Source organism: Lissotriton helveticus (genome assembly GCF_964261635.1).
Source record: "Lissotriton helveticus chromosome 1_1 unlocalized genomic scaffold, aLisHel1.1 SUPER_1_unloc_53, whole genome shotgun sequence".
Lineage (NCBI taxonomy): Eukaryota > Metazoa > Chordata > Amphibia > Caudata > Salamandridae > Lissotriton > Lissotriton helveticus.
This window is the reverse complement of record NW_027611696.1, coordinates 771,815-786,267: the sequence shown is the minus strand read 5'-3', so window position 1 is coordinate 786,267 and position 14,453 is coordinate 771,815. Positions and strand designations below refer to the sequence as shown.

At 50.8% G+C, this 14,453-nt stretch overlaps 1 pseudogene across 1 annotated transcript in view; it reads right to left on the bottom strand.

The window, feature by feature from the left end:
• LOC144806211 (uncharacterized) overlaps positions 1-14,453 on the bottom strand; it is an 89,627-nt pseudogene that overhangs the window by 71,231 nt on the left and 3,943 nt on the right. Inside the window, exon 2 of the transcript XR_013605726.1 lies at positions 1,479-1,543. The product of XR_013605726.1 is annotated as an uncharacterized LOC144806211 (transcript). The remainder of the gene's footprint in view (positions 1-1,478; positions 1,544-14,453) is intronic.

Sequence of the window (14,453 nt, the reverse complement as noted above, 5' to 3'; positions counted from 1 at the left end):
AGATAGCTGTCCAGAGGGCCAGAGACCTGGGTGGGGCCAACAATGTAAGCAATGACCCGGAGCCGCCATGGCTAACTTGTAACTCCTGGGTCAGTTTGCTTGTTTGGTGGCTGCAAAGAATCGTAGTATGCTTATATGGTTGGGTTGCTAACACGATCTACAAACTGGCATGTGGACACTCACTTCGAGATCCTTGCTGCCTGGCAGCTCCGGCCACCCAACTAGCAGGACTTTTATAGCTGAGATGTGTGCACCCTGCCAGGCTGTTCCAGTTGTGCTGGCATCACCGAGCTGCACTAGATGAGTGCGGGCAATGGAGCAGACCACCCGAGGGAGCGACAAACCTGGAGGTTCACGGTGACAAAGAGTAATTTTTTTTAAGATTACTGTGAGGGTGTTACCAGTACTTCTTTAATGCAGTATTTTAATGGAAACCTTAACAAAAGGTTAACACTAGCTACAGTATGATTGTGGTTACTAAAAATGTAACATGTGATAGCACAGTAAGAATTTACACTTTTTCTCTTTTTCTCTTTTTACAAATTATGCTTGACTGATCTTATACTCTGTACAGCCCATCCTATAATTTGTGTAGCCTATTTTATATTTTGTTTAATTCTTTCTTTAAACTATTGGCTTTCCTATTCAAAGTGCTGTCTCTCACGGGCAGACGTCACAGCACTGTAAAAATATACAAGTCACTATTCCCTAGTGCACCAACCAGGATTCAAATTAGCGACCCTCCAGTTTGAGACGAAGATATCAGAAATTATAACACTAAGCCCAGTGCCCCAGGTGATCTGAATGGCGTCTGAGTTGAGCCCATTTACATAAACGCAGGCCATAGGCTGTGTGCCCAGCAGCTACATACGTGATCTCAAACTCCCTGACATACCAAACCGCCTAAACGTCTCGATCATAAAAGGCTACTCCAGGGAGTCAAATGCCTCCTCTGCACTCCCTGAACAGGTCTCACCTCCTCAGCACAGCACAGGCCTCACCTCTGCTGCACCCCCTGGACAGGTGTCAGGGTGCAGGAAAAAGGAATCAAAGCTCTTCTTTGTCTCGTAGTATCTGCCATTGAACCGGCATTGCAAAGGTCACCCGCTCGCAAAAGGTCGCGGGTGATTATAGCACGTAACCGGGCATTCTCCCCTGTACTACCAACAGGGAGGACCGCGGTGGAAGTTGCCGGTCTAGTCCTGAGTTCCTGGACATAGACATGAGGTCTAGACCAGCTGTGAAGTGCGCCGGTTGATTTTAGAACCGAGGCACTTCACCAACAGATTTTCAGCGATTACTTAGTCACGTTCTTTCTGTAGTCTAGTTAGATAGAAAAAGTGCAATTTTGTGCCAGGCTTAGGCACAGGTTAGAGTTCTTCGGTGCGTCGCTTAGTTAGGTAATTTAGAACTAAAGAGAAATACCAATTTAAAGTAAATAGGAAAAAAGAAATATAAAGAGAAGAATAAATACTTACCCATTGAATACTTCAGTTCCTGATTTCTTCGTTGCTTGGTTGACGGCGGAGGCTCCAGAAGGTGCCTAAGGGAGAAGTAACAAGAATTCAGAAGATAAGAAAGTAAGGCAGAGAGTGAATGAACGAATGATTGAAAAGGAATAAATTAACTCACAGAGTTAAAGGGTGCTAAAATGTTGTTTATAATGCAGGTTACCAAAGAATAAAATACTTATATTGAAGAATAGAAGAGGAGCAAAAGCCATAGGCACTCTGGCTAAGGAAATAGAGAGAGAGAGAGAGAGAGTAAGAAAGTGGAGAAGGAATTGAAGGGAATTAGTAATGGTGTGCTTTTCTATTACAGCGATTTTTACTCATGCTTAAAGATAGAGAGGGAGTAAGAAAGACAAAAAACGGAGTACGGCAGAAAGTAAGAAAAAGAGTGGAAGCGCCCGAAGGTCAGGCAGTCTCTTCTCTGTCCCATTACCCTTCCCCCCGGCTGGGTTTGCAAAGCCACTAGTTAACTCTTCAGTTGGTGGCTGTGGGAAAACCAGTTTTGGAATTTAAAAAATCTCATAGTTCTGCTCGTGGGAGTGTCTGCACTGTCAGTAAACTAAACCCTTGACAACAGGCCTAACCTCTTCTGCACCCCCTGGACAGGCCTCACCTCCTCTGCAACACCTTGGACAGGCTCACTTCCTCATGCACAGCTCCTCTTCTCCCCAGGACAGGCCTCGCCTCCTCTGCACACCTGGACAGGCCTCACCAAATCTGGACACCCTGGACAGACCTAACCTCGTCTGCACCCCCTGGATAGGCCTCACCTCCCCAGCTCCCGCAGGAGAGGCATCTTCTCTGCACCCCCCAGGACTGACCTCACATCCTCTGCACCCCTGGACCGGCCTCCCCTCCTGTGTACCCCAGGGCAGGCCTCACTTCCGCTGCTATCCATGGACATGCCTCACCTCCTCTGCTACCCATGGACAGGCCTCATCTCCTCTGTATCCCTAGACAGGCCTCACCTCCTCTGCAGCCCTGGACAGCCTCACCTCCTCTGCACCACTGGACTGGCCTCAGCTCCTCTGCACCCCTGGACAGGCCTCTCCTCCTCTGCACCCCTAGACAGGCTTCACCTGCTCTGCACCCCTGGATAGGCCTCGCTTCCTCTGCACCCCTGGACAGGCATCGCCTGCTCTGCCCCCTGGATAAGCCTCATCTCCTCTGCACCCCTGAACAGGCCTCTCCTCCTCTGCACCCTGGACAGGGCTCTTCTCCTCTGCACCCCTGGACAGACCTCACCTCTTCTGGACCCCTGGACAGGCCTCACCTTCTCTGCAGCTCTGGACAGGCCTCACCTCCTCTGTACCCCTGGACATGCCTCACCTCTTCTGGACCCCTGGACAGGCCTCACCTCCTCTGCACCCCTGCACAGGCCCCTCCTCCTCTGCCCCACCTCTGGACAGGCCTCTCAGTGAAGGATTCTCATTAAGGACAGAGGAGTCCAGAGTTCATTCCACCCCATCCAGCGCCTCTGACTCCGCCCTGAGTCTCGGGGCGCTATGCACATTCCCTGAAGAAAGACACTGCACCCCTGGACAGGCCTCGCCTCCTCTGCACTCCTGGACAGGCCTCAGCTCTCATGCACCCCTGGAAAAGTCTTTCCTCCTCTGTACCCCTGGAGAGGGCCTCAGCTCCTCTGGACAGGCCTCTCCTCGTCAGACCCCCTGGAGAGGCCTCTCCTCCTCTGCACTCCTGGACAGGCCTCTCCTCTTCTCCCCAGGACAAGCCTCACCTCCTCTGCACACCTGGACAGGCCTTACCAAATCTGGACCCCCTAGACAGGCGTAAACTCGTCTGTACCCCCTGGATAGGCCTCACCTCCCCAGCTCCCGCTGGAGAGGCATCTTCTCTGTACCCCTCAGGACAGACCTCACATCCTCTGCACCCCTGGACAGGCCTCTCCTCCTCTGTATCACAGGACAGGCCTTACCTCCTGTGCACCCCGTAGACAGGCCTCACCTCCTCTGCCCCCAGGACAGGCCTCACCTCCTCTGCTACCCATGGGCAGGACTCACCTGCTCTGCTCCTCCTGGACAGGCCTCACCTCCTCTCCTGCCCCTGGACAGGACTCACCTCCTCTGCACCCCCTGTATAGGCCTCACCTCCCCAGTTCCCGCTGGAGAGGCATCTTCTCTGCACCCCTCAGGACAGACCTCACATCATCTGCACCCCTTGGACAGACCTCACCTCCTCTGTACCCCAGGGCAGGCCTCACTTCCTCTGCTATCCATGGACAGGCCTCACCTCCTCTGCTACCCATGGACAGGCCTCACCTCCTCTGCTACCCATGGACAGGCCTCTCCTCTGCACCCCTGGACAGGCCTCACCTCCTCTGCACCCCTGGACATGCCTCTCTGCCTCTGCACCCCCTAGGACAGGACACACCTCCTCTGCACCCTTGGAGAGGCCTCACCTCCTCAGCACCCCTGGACAGGCCTCTCCTCTGCACCCCTGGAAAGGCTTCTCCTCCTCTGCACCCCCTTGGACAGGCCTCACCTCCTCTGCACCCCTGGACATGCCTCATCTCCTCTGCACCCCTGGACTGGGCTCACCTGCTCTGCACCCCTGGACAGGCCTCTCCTCCTCTGCACCCCCTTGGACAGGAGTTACCTCCTCTTTCATACCTGGACAGGCCTCTCCTCCTCTGAGACCTGGACAGGCCTCACGTCTTCTGCTCCCATGGACAGGCCTCTACTCCTCTGCACCCCTGGACAGGCCTCACGTCCTCCACTCCCCTGGATAGGCCTCACCTCCTCTGCACCCCTGGACAGGCCTCACCTCCTCTGCCCCCTGGACAGGCCTCTCCTCCTCTGCAACCCTGGACAGGCCTCTCCTCCTCTGCCCCTCCTCTGTACAGGCCTCTCGGTGAAGGATTCTCATTAAGGACAGAGGAGCCCAGAGTTCATTCCACCCCATATAGCGCCTTTGACTCCGCCCTGAGCCTTGGGGCGCTATGCACAGGCCCGAAGAGAGACACTGCTCCCCTGGACAGGCCTCACCTCCTCTGCACCCCCTTCAAAAGGACTCACCTCCTCTTCACCCCTGGACAGGCCTCTCCCCCTCTGCACTCTGGACAGGACTCTCCCCCTCTGCACCCCCATGGACAGGCCTCACCTCCTCTGTACCCCTGGACTGAACTTTCCTCCTCTGCACCCCTGGACAGGCCTCACCGCCTCTGACCCCTGGACAGGCCTCACCTCCACTGCACCCCTGGATAGGCCTATCCTCCTCTGCACCCCTGGACAGGCCTCACCTTCTCTGCACCCTCTGTGCAGGCCTATCCTCATCTGCACCCCTGGACAGGCATCACCTCCTCAGACCCTTGGACAGCCCTCATCTTCTCTTTTCCTATGGGCAGGCTTCACCTCCTCTGCACCCCCTGGACACGCCTCACCTCCTCTGCTCCCCCTGGACAGGCTTCACCTCCTCTGCATCCCTGGACAGGCCTCTCCTCCTCTTCACCCCTGGACAGGCATCAACTCCTCTGCCCACCTCACCCATTACTACTGCCACAACGCACCTGTCTGGATACATCACAGCGGGTTAAACACCTCACCCGTTACTATTGCCACAATACACCTGCATGGATACATCACTCGAGGTTAAACGCCTCACCCGTTACTACTGCCACAACGCACCTGCATGGATACATCACTCGAGGTTAAACGCCTCACCCGTTACTACTGCCACAACGCACCTGCATGGATACATCACAGCAGGTTAAACACCTCACCCATTACTATTGCCACAACGCACCTGCATGGATACATCACAGCGGGTTAAACACCTCACACTATTGCCACAACGCACCTGCCTGGATACATCAGAGCAGGCTAAACACCTCACCAGTTACTATTGCCACAACGCACCTGCATGGATACATCACAGCTGATTAAACACCTCAACCGTTACTACTGCCACAACGCAGCTGCATGGATACATCACAGCAGGTTAAACACCTCACCCGTTACTACTGCCACAACGCAGCTGCATGGATACATCACAGCAGGTTAAACTCTTCACCCGTTACTACTGCCACTACGCAGCTGCCTGGGTACATCACAGCGGGTTAAACACCTCACCTGTTACTACTGCCACAACGCAGCTGCCTGGGTACATCACAGCGGGCTAAACACCTCACCCGTTACTACTGCCACAAGGCACCTGCATAGATACATCACAGCAGGTTAAACACCTCACCCGTTACTACTGCCACAACGCACCTGCATGGATACATCACAGCAGGTTAAACACCTCACCCGTTACTACTGCCACAACGCACCTGCATGGATACATCACAGCAGGTTAAACACCTCACCCGTTACTACTGCCACAACGCACCTGCATGGATACATCACAGCAGGTTAAACACCTCACCCATTACTACTGCCACAACGCACCTGCATGGATACATCACAGCAGGTTAAACACCTCACCCGTTACTACTGCCACAACGCAGCTGCATGAATATATCACAGCAGGTTAAACACCTCACCCGTTACTACTGCCACAACGCACCTGCATGGACACATCACAGCAGGTTAAACACCTCACCGTTACTACAGCCACAAAGCACCTGAATAGATACATCACAGCTCAGATCACTTCTTAAAACTTTCCTCTTTACTATTTCATACCCTTAGATTTTGTTTCACATCCTTTTCCTCTACGCCCCAGCACAGCGCCAAGAAACCTAATGGTGTTAGCCGCGCTCTACAAATTATTTTCAAATCAAATCAAATCAAACAGCGGGTTAAACACCTCATCCATTACTACTGCCAAAACGCACCTGCATGGATACATCACAGCAGGTTAAACACCTCACCCGTTACTACTGCCACAACGCAGCTGCATGGATACATCACGGGGGCTAAACACCTCACCTGTTACTATTGCCACAACGCACCTGCATGGATACATTAGAGCGGGCTAAATACCTCACCTGTTACTATTGCCACTATGCACCTGTATGGATACATCACAGCGGGTTAAACAACTCGCCCATTACTATGGCCACTACGCACCTGTATGGATACATCACGGCGGGTAAAACACCTCACCCGTTACTATTGCCACAACGCACCTGCATGGGTACATCACAGCGGGTTAAACACCTCACCCGTTACTACTGCCACAACGCACCTACATGGATACATCACAGCGGGTTAAACACCTCACCCGTTTCTATAGCCACAGCTGCGTGGACATACAAACATGCTTCAGGGCCCTCTGAACCAGACGCACATGGCATCCATTTGCCCAATCTAGGGACGAATAACCCCACCATGCCTATTCTTTGAACAATGTAGATTGTTTCTGTGTTTTAGCCAATATCCACCATGTTTTAGTTTAGGCGCTATATCTTTAGGTGTTCGCCTTACACTCACAACCCACCTGCCCACAGCCTGCTAGGTAAACACGCGGGCAGAGCCGTCTGAGTACCGCGACATGGGGACAGTTCCTTCACATCACCTTACTTACATTTCTATCATGATATACATGGAACAATTAGTTATAATGATCACTGGTGCCGGGACCGACCGTTGTGTCTTCTTCAGTCAATTCTGGTTACACAGCTCACCAGCTGTAGGACGACAGCATGCTATATCACAGGAAATGATGAGTTTGAATAAGTGTGTCTGAATGGCATATTCTGGTGCCTAAAACTGCCAGCAGAACACCGGATGCATCCATCCCATGTGCAATAACTGAAATAGCTGGTTGCTTTAAAAATTTCACTGCAGCAGCCACTTTAAAAGAAACTCGTCCAGCACCCTGGCGGCAAGGCCTGGGATCAAAGGCCTGCATAATTTTCTGTTAAAGGCCAGGCAAACCCCGTCACCACAGCTTCCAAGAACACAGTCAGGATTTAAGAACTCCATGACACCACAAACGGTTCAAAAACAACTCATCTGGCAAGCCCAGACCCTCCCAACCCATCCTCAAGACTCCATCCCACACAACTAGCCAGCCCTCACATTCATACAACCTGGGCAACACACACTGTGTGCTGTAGAAGCCACAGGGAACACAAGACAATTTGGTTCATACACTTGCTCACTTACTTTGGGTCCTTAGGGAAGGGTAGAACATCAACCATTAAAAGTTAACTGTTTTCTGTTTTTACTGCATTTAAAAACAAGCGCGCACGCCTCGCAGTAAAAGTAAAAAAATCAAGAGGACAGGAGGAGGCAGTAGGGGCAGGGGAGAGAGGAAGGGGCCTGCACCTGTTTCCCTTGCGGGAGCGAGCACGAACCATCTGTTAATTACAAACAGATGGTTTCAAAGCTCGCTCCCACAAGGGAATCACCAAACGTGCACACGTTGCCATTGAAAGCAATGCAAAGCGTGCACATTTTTGGCAGAAAAAGGAAATTGATAACTAAAGGTCTCCTCCTATGCGTGTTGCGTACGCGAGACCTAAAAAACTAGTTTGGTTTAATGCATGATAATATCTATGTAGAACTTGGTAGCCCCATACATGTTCTGGAAGTGTATTTATTTAATTTAAAGCACCATGTGATTGTGAGTTAAATATGAATTTTCCCAGCAGGTGTCGACACAGGAATAATCTACACGCTAAGACTCCTGCTGCTGCTCTGTCTTTAGGACTCTCTGCCGTGCTTTCATTTAACATTAGTGGTGAACATTTGCCCCGGTCAGCAGTCATGAGTAAAAGGTCGCTACTCACTACATTGATAAGTTTCCTACAAACATTTTTATACGAATGTGAACACACACAGGCATGGAAGAGACCACTACGGCCTTGCACAAAGGGCCCCCTCTTACTTTAAATATTCCCCAAGCTTTGCAGAGAAGGCAGAGAGAGAACGGAGTACCCTGCAGGATGGACTGCACCTCTAAATGAAGACAAGAATAAACCTACAAGCAGCTGATATCACCCTGAGGAGCCGCGGAGAGCCGGCGCAGACGACGCATCCTTTGTGCAGGTGTAACCTTCGGATCAGGCCAGGGCAAGGAAGGGCAGCTTGTAGGGGATGCGGACATGCAGCTGCAGTGCGACCACAGTGTCTGCTCCTCACCTCCTGGCAGCCAGTGAAACACAGGCACTGGAGCTGCGAATGAATGATGGCACCCTGCTCCCACGTGCTCCAGTCATCATAAGACGCGCGGGAAGCCGACGCCTCGAGTCTGCGCAGTGTGTCTTTAAAGTCCGGAACACAAAGTGCACAGACTCAAGCTCCCAGCTTTCTGTTTGCCTGCAGCCTCTAACCCACCCTTTCGCCACTCGTCATAGGGATGAATCCACCCCCTATGACGAGTTGGGAAAGGGAGGGGCGACCATCCTCTCCACTCCCTGACTGACGTGGATCCCCTGCACTGGGACTAATATTGCCAATTATTAAGTTCCAGAGAACGATCGTGCATCTGCACTGCAATTCCCAAAAGCAGCGATTGCTGACCATGCTGGGTGGCCATGCTGGGTAGCCATGCTGGGTGGCGATGCTGGGTGACCATGCTGGGTGGCCATGCTGGGTGGCCATGCCGGGTGGCCATGATGGGTCACGATACTGGGTGACCATGCTGGGTGGCCTTGCAGGGTGACCATGCTGGGTGACCGTGCTGGGTGGCCATGCTGGGTGACCATGCTGGGTGGCTATGCTGGGTGGCCATGCTGGGTTGCCATGCTGGGTGGCCATGCTGGGTGACCATGCTGGGTGGCCATGCTGGGTGGCCATGCTGGGTGGCCATGCTGGGTGGCCATGCTGGGTGGCCATGCTGGGTGGCCATGCTGGGTGGTCATGCTGGGAGGCCATACTGAGTGACCATGCTGGGTGACCATGCTGGGTGGGGTTTGAGTCTAAAATGGTGCCTGTTCAGAACCATCTGATTACTATTCCAGGAAATGATCGAAGTAACCCCTTCTTTCCTGAGCTCCCGCGATAAACTGGATCACTCAGTTTTGTTGACGAAGTTTGTTGGCCAACGTTTCTTCAGCTGAGTGCTTTGGTGGTGAGTACGCCCGCCCTGCCAGAGATCCGGCCTCCACTTGGGAGAGAGTGAAACCCCTGGTAAGGGCTGAGTCGGCCGAACTTTTTAGCGTTGCAAGCCTCATCATAGTTTAGTTCTAACTCGAAGGAATAGACTAAATGTAACCTGATTTCTTGCGCTGCCACTAAAGACCATTATTAGTTGAAACAATTCCAGGGAAGGCAGCTCCATAGAGACATAACAGTTTGGCTGAAGAATAAAGAACATGATTCATGAATATTATTGTTCAGTTCATGTAACTTTCTTTCGCACCCAGATGACTTAACCTGGGGCGTTGAACTATTGAAGGAGAGGGAGAGAAATGTTTAATGAAACTCTTTACGGAATGTATCCTTGTAGCAGTGTCTAGAATCGGGTGTAGCTAAGGTGTTAAAAGGTTAGCGTTGAACAAGTGACTTCACCTGATCCCCTTCATCTTGCGGCCTAATTTTAAGAGAACCCGTATACAAAGAGAAACCCTCAAAAAACAGAATATATAGAGAGAGAGTTCTAAGTTCACCAAACAGGGTAAAAAAGCCTAATCCTTCAAAAGCGGGGGATGTTTTATGCGGAACTCAAAACTTAGGTTCCATCTGAATATTATGTATGCTCTCTTTTTAAAATCTCGCTCCTCGCAGTTCATATCCCCTAAACCCCTTTCCCTTGCCTGGCCACTCCAATACTCTGCGCTAACACAGAATTCAGAGTTGGTGGTGCCTGAAGGTGGATTTCTTGATCTTCGTACAGACCTGGAAGAAGTTCTGACTTAAGAGAAACACACCACTGTCCTCCCACTACTCAGGAAACCCCCTCAAACCCTTAAACGCTCGACAACCACAGGCCGATCTCCCTGCGACCATTCCTGGTTTACGTCTTGGAGAAAATGGTCAACAGACACTTTGTTGAATACCTCAAGGACCACCATCTCCTCAAAACCACTCAGTCTGGTTGAGCCCCAATCACAGCTTGGAAACTGTCCACATCCCTGCCATCAATCAATCAATCAATCAATAAATTTATAGAGCGCACTACTCACCCGTAGGGTCTCAAGGCGCTAGGAGGGGGGGGTGCCTTTACTGCTCGAACAGCCAGGTCTTGAGCTTCTTCCTGAAGGAGAGGTGGTCTTGGGTCAGGCGCAGGTCGGTCGGAAGGGAGTTCCAGGTCTTGGCGGCCAGGTAGGAGAAGGACCTTCCTCCTGTTGTCGCTCTTCGGATGCGGGGGACGGCGGCGAGGGCGTGGCTGGTTGATCTGAGGTGGCGCTTGGGAGCGTAGAAGTTGATCCGGTTGTTGAGGTAGCTCGGGCCTTGGTCGTGTAGGGCTTTGTGTGCGTGGGTGAGGAGGCGGAAGGTGATTCTTTTGTTGACGGGGAGCCAGTGCAGGTCTCTCAGGTGTCCGGAGATGTGGCTGTTTCGTGGGATGTCGAGGATGAGTCTGGCTGAGGCGTTCTGGATCCGCTGGAGTCTCTTCTGGAGTTTGGCAGTGGTTCCGGCGTAGAGGGCGTTGCCGTAGTCCAGTCGGCTGGTGACGAGGGCCTGGTTGACAGTCTTCCTGGTCTCGGTGGGGATCCACCAGAAGATCTTCCGTAGCATGCGCAGGATGTTGAAGCACGACGAGGAGACGGCGTTGACTTGTCTGGTCATGGAGAGGGAGGAGTCCAGGATGAAGCCCAGGTTGCGTGCGTGGTCCGTCGGTTTGGGTGCGGTGCCCAGGGCGGGGGGCCACCAGGAGTCGTCCCAGGCGGAGGGCGAGGAGCCCAGGATGACATCCGCATGACTCTGGACACAAGAGACATGGTGATCTCATTCTCCTGGTCCTCTCTGTAGAGTTTGAGACAGTCTCCCATCCCTTCCTTATCCAACGCCTCCAGGAGATAGGAATCCAACGAGACGCACTCCGATGGATCTGCTTCTTCCTGACTGGAAGAACCAAGTCAGTCATCCTGTCACCGTACACGTTGCATGCCGGTGACCTTGTCTGCTGAGTTCCACACAGATCTTCCCTGAGCTCGACCCTCTTTAATGCATACATGATCCCTTTAGCTAGAATCATCCACTCTCATAACATCAACGTTCTCTCCTACACTGACACACAACTGTCTCTCATGGTCAAGACGCCCAGTACCCAGATGAAGTTTTATCCCTGTGTGACTGGAATTGCCCACTAGATGAAGATCAACTGTCTAAAACACTGACAGACTTAAACCGTGATCTTTGGGAAAAGCACATCAGCGTGGGACTCCACCTGGTGGCTACTAAAGACAGGACGAACATCTACCCTCACCACCCATGCCAAGAATCTCAGGAATGTCATAGACAGCAAACCTTGACCCGCCAGATCAACGCCCTCGCCTCCACCTGCTTCAACTCCCTCCACATCCTCTGCAAGACCTTAAAGTGGATCCTCACTGAATGCAGAAAGACAATCACCCATGCACTCATAACGAGCAGACTGGACTACGGCAACGCCCTGTACGCCGGAATCAACAAAACCCTGCTACACAAACTCCAGACCACCATCCAGAACACCTCAGTCCTCTGAATCATATTCTCGTATGGGCACCCTCAAATTTAGAGATGTACAAATAACAGTTTTGTAAATTGGCCATTGTGACAGAAATTCACAGATGAAAATGTTGTCACAAACGGCATTTTTGTCCTACTCATTTTCAATATTTCGTTATTTCAACAGTCAGCATCTTTGGGAAAATCTTGAGGGATCTACACATATGACCCCTTTGTGAATTCTGAGTTTTGTCTCCTTTTAGAAATCTGCAACTTTCCTGGATCCCCCCTGGGTTTCACAGTGGATTCCACCAAAAACTGTAAGAAAGTTGAGAGCACAAAAAATAGGCAAAATGGGCTAAAACTGTTGTAAAAAAATTGTTTTTGTCCCTACAAGCTGGGAAGATGGTGACCTTAGCACAGAAACAGTTCGATGATGATATTTATAGGGAAAAAAACAGTTTTCTCTGGAGCACTTTTTCCCTATTTTGCCTATTTTCTGGGTCCCCTCCAGGGGAATCCAGAAACCCTGGGTACCTTTACAATCCCCTGGATGTTAGACATAAGAGGGTGCCAAATTTGCCATGGGTACCTTTTGTGAAAAAAAGTTATGTATCCTAAGCACAAACTACCCAAAATACGTTAAAAGAAAGTGCTCAGCACGTGGGGGAGGGGAGAGAGAGGGGCCAGCAATTAAAGGGTCAATGTGAGCAGTTAACAAACATTTCAGGTAGATTTTTTTTTCCAGAGCGAACAATTAGGGGAATTTTTCAGCACAAAACTACTAATCCAAACAAATCTGTGGTATTTGCACATTGGATCTTTCGTTAGTTGAAATGGTTCTTTAACCACTTGGATGCTAAGGTGTTTTATGGCTTCCCATGTAATTTCCATTGAAGTCAATGGAAACTCCATGACGAGCTGGGCTCGTCATGAGCGTCGAAGGGGTTAAACATGAAGCTCCTGGTTTGATCGGAGTCAATTACAGGGCAGAAGTTACACAACATTGTGAAGACAGAGGCAACATTGAGCACAGGGGGGCAGTAACATTTGTTGTACATGCACATGCAGTGTATGCCTTTGAAATGTTTTATTCATGGGTGAACTTTGATCCTATAGATGCCGATACTACGCTTTCCACTCCTACAAAGATGCAGCCGTTCCTACTCAGCCCCAAGCATATCACGACCCGGTGGACCCTTTCACCCGTTCAGTCACAAGAATGGTTTGTTGGTCACTTAGCCCCCACATACCTCAGAATGTCAGACAGGGTTCCCTAAAGTGGGGTCACCTGATACCGTCCTGGCTCGGTACACACAGTATCCTGTATAGGTGGCTCAGACAGTATGTATTGCAGAACAAAGCAAGCAGAGCGGGTTGAGTCGGACCTGTACCACAGACTCAGGGTTCCACACAAGCAATCTGTCCACGGACTATAAGCGCGCCTATGGGCAAAGTGCCTGTAAAAAGCAACAAAACTGCCTTCTGGATCGCTTGCAACACCAACCAGAGGAGCAGCATTGTGGCGATGAGACGTCCCCTTCATGGGCGGTACTACCCGATGTACTAAGGCAAGAACAAATGAGTAGAAGGCTGCACCAGCCCTATATCTAGGAATGAGATGAAGTATCAACCGTACTAACCATGGCACGCCGTCATGGGCGGTACACCCGATGTACTAAGGCAAGAACAAATGAGTAGAAGGCTGCACCCTCCCTAGATCTAGGAATTAAATGAATGGGAAATCTTAAAACAGTTTTCCTCAATAATGCTGAGCCGAGAAGCAGCGGCTTTGGCTATGCGCCAGAGGCTGCAGCAATCCCTGTTCAAGAGTGTGAATAGGAGCCACCTAAAATGATTTTGAAACATATACTTCTGTGGGCGTGACACCTTGGGGTCACGAGCCATCAAACCGCAGCTCACAACAAAAAATTAGACTGAGGGTTCTGGTGAGGAAAAAAATACACCAGAGACTAGAAAGGATGTAAAAAGACGAAAAAGACAGTAACACAAAAAGAAAAGGACTGGATTTCCATCAACTCAGAAGTCCAGGCAAGGTGGATACAATTTGACGGGCCATACAAAAATATAACAGCCAGACTGGCATCTGTATTCTAATAGCATTACTTCTCGTTCTTTTTGGGCAAAGAGGAGTGGACGGACCGAATACCACAGAAAAGTGAGTGTACTAATCAGAAAAGCGAAACAGGACAAGATGCTGAGGTTAGTGTAAAGACAGAAGAGAAAGGTTGAACTCTATTACTCACTTTAAAAAGAAAGAAAGGAACTTGATTAACTAAAGAAAATGCCCTGCAAACGACGGATTCTTCTGCGGAACAGGATTTGGGTGACGCCGCTGGTGGACAGCCAGCTGAAGGGAAAATAGTGCACCAGATTCTTCGAGAACTTCTGTTGGTGAGTCAGACTGAAGAATACATACAGT